Source organism: Bos indicus, chromosome 2 (assembly GCF_029378745.1).
Source record: "Bos indicus isolate NIAB-ARS_2022 breed Sahiwal x Tharparkar chromosome 2, NIAB-ARS_B.indTharparkar_mat_pri_1.0, whole genome shotgun sequence".
Lineage (NCBI taxonomy): Eukaryota > Metazoa > Chordata > Mammalia > Artiodactyla > Bovidae > Bos > Bos indicus.
The window spans coordinates 114,264,977-114,275,692 of NC_091761.1; the positions used below are offsets into that span (position 1 = coordinate 114,264,977).

The window sequence follows — 10,716 nt, forward strand, 5'->3', positions numbered from 1 at the left end:
GTCAAAATAGGTTGTTATAAAACTCTTCCATTCCAGAACTTTGTACGTTATATTTCCTTTGTAGATGGTAAATTCTTGAAGTGTGAGATTATCATTTTTCCATCTATTTCTTATATTTGTAAAACTCTACCTTTTTACTTACGCTTACTTGCTATTTTCTAATAATATCCACCTAAACTCCTTGCTTTGTAATCTACTCCATATATATCTGAGTCACTTTTTTATATAAGTGCTAATTTCTCACTATGGAATCACACAGTTAAGGAGTAAGTAATAGCAATGCCTTGGTCACGGTTGGTGGTGTTCTTGTTTGCTGTTGTTTAGTTGCTAAGTCGTGTCTGACTCTCTGCGGCCCCATGAACGGTAGCTTACCAGGCTCCTCTGTCCATGGGATTTCCCTGGCAATAATACTGGAGTGGGTTGCCATTTCCTTCTCCAGGGGATCTTCCAGACCCAGGGATCAAACCCAAGTCTCTTATGTTGGCAGGCAGATTCTTTATCTCTGAATCATCAAGGAAGCCCCAGTAGGTATATAGGTATGCATTAATTTCCTGAATTAGAACTGAACAGTGCCTTATTGATTATTAAGTGCAACACCTTCCTTTTGGCAAATTTGTTATCTTTTTCATCCATTAATATTTATTTTCAGCCAACTGTGTTCCAGATGTCATACAAATTTAAGTAAGACATATTTCTTGTTTTTTAGTGTCTCATACTCTAAAAGATGATTTTTCAACCTCAGCTTTATTGACACTTTGACTGGATAAGTGTTTAATGCTCAACATCACTAAACATTAGAGAAATGCAAATAAGAATCACAATATCACCTCACACTCATTCAGTTCTGTTCAGTTCAGTCACTCAGTCATGTCCAATTCTTTGTGACCCCATGAAATGCAGCACGCCAGGCCTCCCTGTCCATCATCAACTCCTGGAGTCTACCCAAACCCATGTCCATCAAGTCGGTGATGCCATCCAGTCATCTCGTCCTCTGTTGTCCCCTTCTCCTCCTGCCCTCAATCTTTCCCAGCATCAGGGTCTTTTCCAAAGAGTCAGCTCTTCGCATCAGGTGGCCAAAGTATTGGAGTTTCAGCTTCAACATCAGTCCTTCCAATGAACACCCAGGACTAATCTCCTTTAGAATGAACTGGTTGGATCTCCTTGCAGCCCAAGGGACTCTCAAGAGTCTTCTCCAACACCACAGTTCAAAAGCATCAATTCTTCAGTGCTCAGCTTTCTTTACAGTCCAACTTTCACATTCATACATGACCACTGGAAAAACCATAGCCTTGACTAGACGGACCTTTGTTGACAAAGTAATGTCTCTGCTTTTTAATATGCTGTTCAGGTTGGTCATAACTTTCTTTCCAAGGAGTAAGCATCTTTTAATTTCATGGCTGCAGTCACCATCTGCAGTGATTTTGGAGCCCAGAAAAATAAAGTCAGCCACTGTTTCCACTGTTTCCCCATCTGTTTGCCATGAAGTGATGGGACCGGGAGGGCTATGTTAGTGACAGGGAGGAGATATTGGAAGCTTGTGCGTTATTGGCAAAAATATAAAATGCTGCAGCCACCATGGAAACCAGTACAGAGGTTTCTCAAAAATTAAAAATTATCTACCATATGATCTAGAGATCCCACTTTTTGTGTATGTATCCAACAGAATTGGCAGAATTTTGAAGAGATATCTGCTCAGGCATATTCCTAGCAACAGTATTCACAATTGCCAAGAAGCGGATACAACACGAGGGTCTGTCAATGGATAATCTGATAAACAAAATGTGGTGTATACATACAATGAAATATTAGTTAGCTTCAAAAAGGAAGGAAATTCTGACACATATTACAACATGGATAGAACCTTGAGGACATTGTACTAAGTGAAATAAGCCAAACACAAAAAGTTAAATACAGTACTGTGTGATTCCACTCATATTTAATATAAAATATCTAGAGTATTTTTACTGAAAGACACAGAAATTGGTGGTTGGCAAGGACTTGACAAGAGGGAAATGAGGATTTGTTTTGAATGGGTATAAAGTTTTGGTTATATAAGATGAAAAAGTTGTAGAGACTGATTATATAACAATGTGAATGTAATTAATGCTGTTGAATAGTATATTTAAAAATATAGTTTTAATAGTAAATTTTATGTTGTGTTTTTTACTACAATTTTTAAAAGTCAAACATATTCAAAACTTTAAAAAACATTTAAATGGAAGATTATAGATGTAGTAAAACTAACTTTACTGAAAATAGAAATAGCCATGAAATTAAAAGACGCTTACTCCTGGGAAGGAAAGTTATGACCAACCTAGATAGTATATTCAAAAGCAGAGACATTACTTTGCCAACAAAGGTTTGTCTAGTCAAGGCTATGGTTTTTCCTGTGGTCATGTATGGATATGAGAGTTGGACTGTGAAGAAGGCTGAGTGCCGAAGAATTGATGCTTTTGAAGTGTGGTGTTGGAGAAGACTCTTGAGAGTCCCTTGGACTGCAAGGAGATCCAACCAGTCCTTTCTGAATGAGATCAGCCCTGGGATTTCTTTGGAAGGACTGATGCTAAAGCTGAAACTCCAGTACTTTGGCCACCTCATATGAAGAGTTAACTCATTGGAAAAGACTCTGATGCTGGGAGGGATTGGGAACAGAAGGAGAAGGGGATGACAGAGGATGAGATGGCTGGATGGCATCACCGACTCGATGGATGTGAGTCTGAGTGAACTCCGGGAGTTGGTGATGGATAGGGAGGCCTGGCGTGCTGCGATTGATGGGGTCACAAAAAGTCGGACACGACTGAGCGACTGATCTGATCTGATCTGGTAATAAAAGTTTAATTTACTTACTGAATAATATAATAATAAAAGATGAGCATGACAACATAAACGGATTTTCTTGTATCAACTTCACTTTTTAAAATTTTGTTGTTGTTTAGTTGCTAACTCATGTCTGACTCTTTTGCAACCCCATGGACTGTAGCCCACCAGGTTCCTCTATCCATGGGATTTCCCAGGCTGGAATGGTAGAGTAGGTTGCCGTTTCCTTCTAGAGGGAATCTTCCTGATCCAGGGATTGAATCTGCATCTCCTGCATTGGCAGGTGGATTCTTTACCATTGAGCCACCAGGGAAGCCCTCATTTTTTATATCCTCATCCTAGAAAACAATATTGCCTGTTCAAAAATATTACTTGAGGACATCAATGGATTCTGAATTCTCTATATGGTGGATCTCACTTCTGAGCATTATTATACTGTACATCAGATATTCAGGAAGAGTTTTCACCCAACCTGATGCTGAATTTACCATGTAACATTTTTTTTTTTATTGGAGCTTCAGTATCAGTCCTTCTAATGAATATCCAGGATTGATTTCCTTTTAGGATTGACTGGTTTGATCGCCTTCCTGTCCAAGGGACCCTCAAGACAACTGTAAGGTATGTAAAAATTTTTATTATTTTTTTTTATTACCATGTAACATTTTAATCTATCTTTTTTTTTTCACTTGAAACATAATTACATGCACAGTTTAGGAAATCCAGCTGGTGTTCAATGTAAAATATTAATTGGCCTGCTTAGCACCAGAAGCTAAGAAAGGCAAACTGAAAAGTCCTAAATTAGGATCAGAGATAGAAAACTACCCTCACTCTTTACTTTATCTAAAAATCATTCTCTTCCACAAAAGCCTGTCTCAAAAAAATTGCGCGCGCGCACACACACACACACACACACACACAGAAGTATTCATTGAAATGTTTTAAATTGCCCTTACAGCCATTCTTGCCACTTGCTTTCAGTTTCTTCTGCCCATTTTCTGATCACTAAATCTAGTTCAGAGGGATCCAGAGTTCTCATTCATTACAAAATGTGTATTGTTCCTTGAGCAAGACAAAGCATCATCATCTACAGACTCACCATGAAATTTCCACTGAGGGACACCCTTTGGCTCTGAAGGCATGTTTTGATGATTTTGATTGTTCATTTGCTTGTTTTTCACAGATCTAGATATAGATTGCAACAAACCAGGATCCAGAATTAAAACGAGGTGATTGACATAGTTGCTTCAGATGCAAGAGAAGGAGCCTTCAAAAAACTAAGGAATCAAGACAAATAATATTTCTTTATCCATCCCTCTGTTGATGGACATTATGTTGTTTCCATGTCTTGGCTGTTGTAAATTGTGCTGCTATGATACCAAGGAGAAAAGGGGGTGGTGGGAGGAATTAGGAGATTGAGATCTACCCCTATATACTGTTGATACTTTGTATAAAAAACTAAAGAGAAACTACTGAATAGCACAAGGAACTCTACTTAATTCACTGTGGTGACTTGAATGGGAAGTCCAAAAAGGAGGGGGTATATGCATATATATAGCTGATTCATTTTGCTGTACAGTAGAAACTAACACAATATTTTAAAGCAACTATACTCCAATAAAAATGAATTTTAAAAGATAAATAATACCATTGCAGTTATTGCAATGTTTTTCGATAAATTAATGTTGAATGAAATATCAGAATGTTAAATTAAGACAGGCTGCTGTTGTTTATTTTATGACCCTACATTATTGGGCAATGAAACAGTCGTTTCCAATCAGCTCTGGATGCTGGGTCTTTGGCCTTCACCACTGGGTTGGTTTACAAGGGCTGACAATGATGAACAAACAGATTGGGCAATGTGGAGCTTTATATAGAGTCATTGTTTTGATTGTGGAGCCTTTATTAACTTTTTCTGTTTGGCTCAAATCATGGTAGGATGTTTTGATAAGATAGATCAAGGTGTACATTATTCCTTTTGCTGCAGGCCCCAATATGGTTTGTTGAGGCACTGAAAATAAGAATCTACCTGACACCCTACATTTTAGCAATGTGGTGGGAAAGGAGGATAAGGAGAGGAGAGTTCATCTTGGGACTTTTTCTAGGGAGGGGCAGCATCTGAAGGCCTGAACCAGATGGAGTTTTATCAGTTCTTGGCCATTCTTGACCAATTGTTTCTCAGTTTTTAACATTTTTTGTTCCCAGTTCAGCAACACATCATGAGCTAATTTCTCAAGATACCAAATAGACTCAAGGCTAAAAAATCATGTCTTAAAAATTCAATGTCATATATTCAGGAAAGGATGCTTAAGTATTTGAATCCTCAGTACATGATCTCTATTGGCTAAAATACAGTGCTGCTTAAAGAGATGGTACAGCCAAAATCTGTCCTTCAAATAATCTCAGTTTTCACTTTTCCACAGATACTTTCTCTACTGTCAATGTCTCCAACGACCAACAATGAACTTTAATGGGGGTTCTAGGATTGTCTATTACTTGTAATCCTCTTATCAAAAAATCATCCTAGCTGACTTCAACATGGTTTCCCAAATGTGTGTCTAACCATGGCTTTTAGGTTTAAGGACATTTGAGATTTTTTACAAGTATAAGATGCAAATGTTATCCTGGAAGGTTAAGAAAAACTAATGTCAACCATTAACCTTAAAATCAACAATTAACAGCTCGATCCAAATGAGTTTATAATGTTTTCTTCAATAAAAATTGACCAGTGGTTGTCAAATTTTCAGAGTTACTAGTGCTGGAATTTAGAGTGATATTGGAAGGATTAAAAATGTCCATGCCAATTTTTTAAACGTGCCAATTTTTTAATATATACCATTATAACCCCATTTATTTGCTATAATATCACTACTAGCTGAGGGTTTGAAACAGTTATTTATGGAGACATTAATTACCTGGACTTTGTCTTGTGAAATAAAATACAAAGAGTTAGAGTTTCTCAAGTTTTTACAGTAAACAGGAACCCTTTCAGTGACATTGACTAGCCTCTGACATAAAGGGACATATTCTGCCCTATCCCACCCCACATACCCAAACTCAATCTTTAGACTCAGTTGTTATGGTCAGCATCACTATTGTTCAGCACTAAGTCATGTCTGACTCTTTGTTACCCCATGGACTACAGAATGCTAGGCTTCGTTGTCTCCATTATCTCCCAGAGTCTGCTCAAGTTCATGTCTATTGAGTCAGTGAAGCATGCATATCCCGCCGTTGTAAAAATGAATTTTCACATTTAATAACTAAATAATTAGATGCATAAAGTAAAACTGCATTTTGATCACATCATGAGCTGTGTTCAAATCAGTTCATCCCATGGAACTACTCTCTGGCTGGTGAAAATAATATTTAATATTATTACTCCATTCTCTTACCTTATTAGTAGAATGTATGCCCCTCCTACTTCTCAAAGTGAGTCAACACAGCCCTTTTTGGTGTGGTATTAGGGTTATTATTTTGGAAAAGCCAAGGAAGCTGTGGAGTTCTGATCTCAGGTATGAATATGAAAGATGAAGAGTTAAATAAATGCACAGTCCTGTCCATCTCCTTTCCCCTATATGCACCATGGCCTCCTTAAAGGTAGGACTCCCTTAATACAGCAAACCTGGAAAAGAATGCCATCTGATAAAGTATGAGCAATTTCATGAGCTTAGTCCCTCAGCAGCAGAGGATGCCAAGCCTCTGGATCCTGAAAGGTTTAATTACAATCTCCTTGTCAGAGAAGAAGTTGGATTTGCTGCAGTGGAGTTGGATTTTCTGCAATTGGAGGATGTACTTCTCCTATGAAACAATACCACTCTGGAATCCTAGAAACAGTTTACATTGGAATCTGTGGAGCTCACTCTCAGACCAAAGGCCGTTCAGTGTCCTTGTGTTTGCCTTCTCACCTTTCATAGCTGATCTTCAGAGAGGCTTTTATAAAAATGGAACAAAGTCCTCAGGGGAAAGCATTCAAGGTTCCTGCTGTCAACTCTGCTCTTAGACTCTGCTGTTGCCTGTTCTACAATATTCTGTAATTCCTGGATGACTGATGTAACAGTGGTGGTTTAGTTGCTAAGTCTTGTCTAACTCTTGCAACACCATGGACTGTAGCCTGTCGGGCTCTTCTGCCTATGGGATTCTCCAGGTAAGAATACTGGAGTGGGTTGCCATTTCCTTCTCCAGGGGATCTTCCCAAGCCAGGAATCCAACCTGGATCTCCTGCATCGCAGGCAGATTCTTTACCAACTGAGCTATGAGGGAAGCCCAACTGATGTAATGGATCCTGCCTTTTAGCTCAGCATCCAGCACAGAACAAAATGCCAAACTGACCTCCCTGCCCCATAGTGTTTGAGGTGCAAGGTTGATTCTCTGGATCACAGTCAAAGCCTCCTGTACCTTTTGCCCTCAGAAGTGAATATTTTATGGATAAGTAGTATGCTTGTGATGTTTTTAAACAGTATTCTATGTTCAGTATATTGTCTCTCAGACTATCTTAATGTTAAAGCATAAAGGAAGTCATTGGTCTCGGGAACTCACCGGATGGAAGTCAGAAAATGAATTGTAGGACTTGCTAGAAAACAAAAGAAAAAGAAGTGGGTGGTATAAAACCAGTCCTTACAGGATAACCATGTAAATGATTTCATGCTCAAGTATACTCTGTTTCTGTAGCACCTGGAAAATATTTGTCTTGAGTGTGAATGAATATTTGATGTCTCATCTTTGGGGACTTCAAAGATATCCTAAAACTGTAGAGATTCCAGACATGTGAGTATAGACCCAAACTATGAAAATACAGTTTTTAGAAAAGAGGAAGACACATTATACGATGAATAAGGTCTGAGGATCTAAAGAGACTTTAGATCTTTAGGTGACTAGAGAGACTACCCTGGTGGTCCAATGGTTAAGACTTTGCCTTCCAATACAGGTAAATGGGTTCAGTTCCTGCTTGGGGAACTAAGATCTCACATACCAAAAACCAGAATGTAAACAACAGAAGCAGTCTTTTAATAAATTCAATAAAGACATTAAAAATGGTTCACATCAAAAAAATCTTTAAAAAAGGAGTATACCATGGTGACTAAAATTGCTAACACTGTGTCGTATAATGGAAATTTGCTATTATATGAGAGTAAAATGTACTTGCTATCACACACACACACACAAGATAAATATGTGAAGTGATGGGTAGGTTAATTAGATGGAAGGAATCTTTTCATAATGTACACATATATCGTCATCATGATGTGCACTTTAAATATCTTACAATTTCAGTTATAGCTCAATAAAGCTGAAAAATAAAAAATAAAATAAAGATACATATTAAAAAGGAAAAAGAAATGAAAAAGGAGACACCAAACACTTCTACCCTCACCCCAGCCACTGTCTCAGTGGACACAGCAGCCTTCTCCTACCGTCTCTCCCTTATTCTGTATTTTGTCGCCTTCACTGCCTTTGAGTGATTGTTGACCAGGGCTGATTTTGCCCTTGAGAGACACTTGACAATGCCGGAACATGATTTTGGTGGTCACAACTGCGTGTGGAATGATATAGTTCCATAAGGCAGAGGCCAAGCATGCAGCTAAGTGCCCTGCAATGCACACACACACACACACACAAAAACCCTCCACAGCAAAGAAAGATCCAGCCTAAAGGTCAATTGTGCTGAGAAATGCTAGTATATTCCCACATCGCAGCAGGAATGATCCTTTCAAAATATACAACAGATAATGTTACTCCCGCTCAGAGGCTTCCAGTGGTTTCCAGTTTCCCTTGGAGTAAATGGCCAAGGGTTTCTCATGGCCCGTGAAGCCCAGGATGACCTGCTCCTGCTAATCCTCTGACCTTACCTCTTGTTTGGTCCCTCAATTATTACATCCCAGCCACAGCATCTCCTTATTTTTCTGCCTCCTCTCTCAGTCCATCCTTATCTCTGCCTTAACATCATTGCTTCAGAGAGGACTTCCCTGAAAATTCTATCCAAAAGCAAGCAAGCAAACTAAAAACAACTCCCCCATAACTCTGTCCAATCCCCGACCCCAGGAGCAGAAAATTAGATCAGAATCCTTGGTTCACAACATACACTCAATATTAGTTCACAAAAGGCTTTTCTTTTCTGTTTCCTCTCTCCATCTTTTTCTCCCTCCCTCCTTTCTTCCTTCCCTTCATCCATCTTTTCTTTTTTCCTTCATTTTCTCCTTCAAAAGAATGTAATTAAATCCATGATTTCAACATCCAACGTGAAAGCGAGAACATCTAGAGAAACCTACGTGATCACTCCAAGCTTCTCCTTATCGAAGGTAACTACTATTGCAAATTTTGTATTAACAATTTCTAAACCTTTATTTCATATTTATTTAACACTTCTATGTGTAGTCTTTTAAAATTATACATTTTCGTTGTATGTGTATTTTACTTTATAAAAAATACTGGTTTTTAAAATATCTATATGCTATTTTTTTCTCATATTCATATTGCTAAGATCCATCTACAATATTGCATGTAACTGCAGTCACTCATTTTTATTTCCCTGATTGAATGTGCCAGAATTTACCTCTCTAGTCCCCTCTATGTAGACATGTATTTATTTCTAGAAATGGGTCATTATGAACTGAGTTATTGCTGGAAACATGGTCCAGAGAGTCTTTGGGGTTTCTCTTAATAGAAGTTATCACCACTTGATATTTTATATTGCTTTACTTGTTGATTGTTTCCTCTTAGTAGAATGTAAATCCCATGAGAAATAGCCTCTATTTCCTTCCTGTTGTATCTAGAAAGCCTAGAGGAGTGCCGAGTATAGTCAGAACTCGCTTCATATTTACTATCTCTACTTTTCCCTCTTAGCCTCTTGTCCAGCTTATTATATTAATTTCCCAACTAGTTTCCACTTCCTCCCTTACTGCCCTTGGGTTGACTTTCAACATAACAGCCAGAGTGATCTTGTTAAAAGGTAAGTCAGATTCTGTCATTTTTCTGTTTAAAAATCTCTAATGGCTTCCCACATCTCAAAGTAAAAGCCAAAGTTCTTATAATAAACTGTGATTTTGCATGGTCTGGCTCCCTCTTACCTCTCTGACCTTATCTCCTAACGTTCATGCAGTCATTCGCATTAGTCCAGTCACACTGGCCTCCTTGTGCTTTGAACACATTAAATCCACACGTCCACTGGACCTTTGCACTTTGTATTCCCTTTGCCTAGATAGTTCTCCACTCAGAGGTCCATCTGGCTCATATCTCATTCCCTTCAAATATATGCTCAAAGGTCACCATTAGTAGGTCTTCTCTGCTTCCTCATGAAAAATTCTACCCTTGCAATCACTTAAAAAAAAATTCTTTACAGAGCTACTGCTTTGTTTTTTGTCCTCATCTCTTATTGCTTTTCAATATATATATTTTCTTACTGATTCATTTTATCTATCTTCTCTTACTAAACTCTAAACAGTAGCTTACATGAAATGGAGACTTTTATTTCTTTCGTTCACTCACTGTTAAATCTTTGGTCCTGGAAAATGCTGGGCACATACAAAATGTTCAAAGGAAACAATTAACAAAATGAAAGGCAACCTATAGAGCAGGAGAAAATATTTGCAAGCTATATATCTGGTAAGAGGTTAATATAAATATATGAGGAACTCACAAAATTCAGTAACAACAAAAAAACAGATAATCTGATTTTAAAATGGGCAAAGATCCTGCATAGCCATTTTTACAAAGATATACAAATGAACAATATACATGGAAATGTGCTCAGCATCACTATTAGGGAAATGCAAATCAATACCACAATGAGCTATCACCTCACACCTGTTCAAATGACTAGTATCAAGAAGACAAGAGGTAGCAAATGCTGGTGAGGATGTGGAAAAAGAGGAATTCTTGTGCACGGTCACTGTAAATATAAATTGG

At 38.0% G+C, this 10,716-nt stretch overlaps 1 long non-coding RNA gene across 1 annotated transcript in view; it reads left to right on the forward strand.

The window, feature by feature from the left end:
• Nucleotides 1–6,748: 6,748 nt before the first annotated feature.
• Nucleotides 6,749–10,716, forward strand: part of LOC139177555 (uncharacterized) — a 28,317-nt gene continuing 24,349 nt past the window's right edge. The window contains exons 1-2 of the long non-coding RNA XR_011562025.1: nt 6,749–6,958; nt 9,018–9,110. This is a non-coding gene — a long non-coding RNA (uncharacterized lncRNA). The remainder of the gene's footprint in view (nt 6,959–9,017; nt 9,111–10,716) is intronic.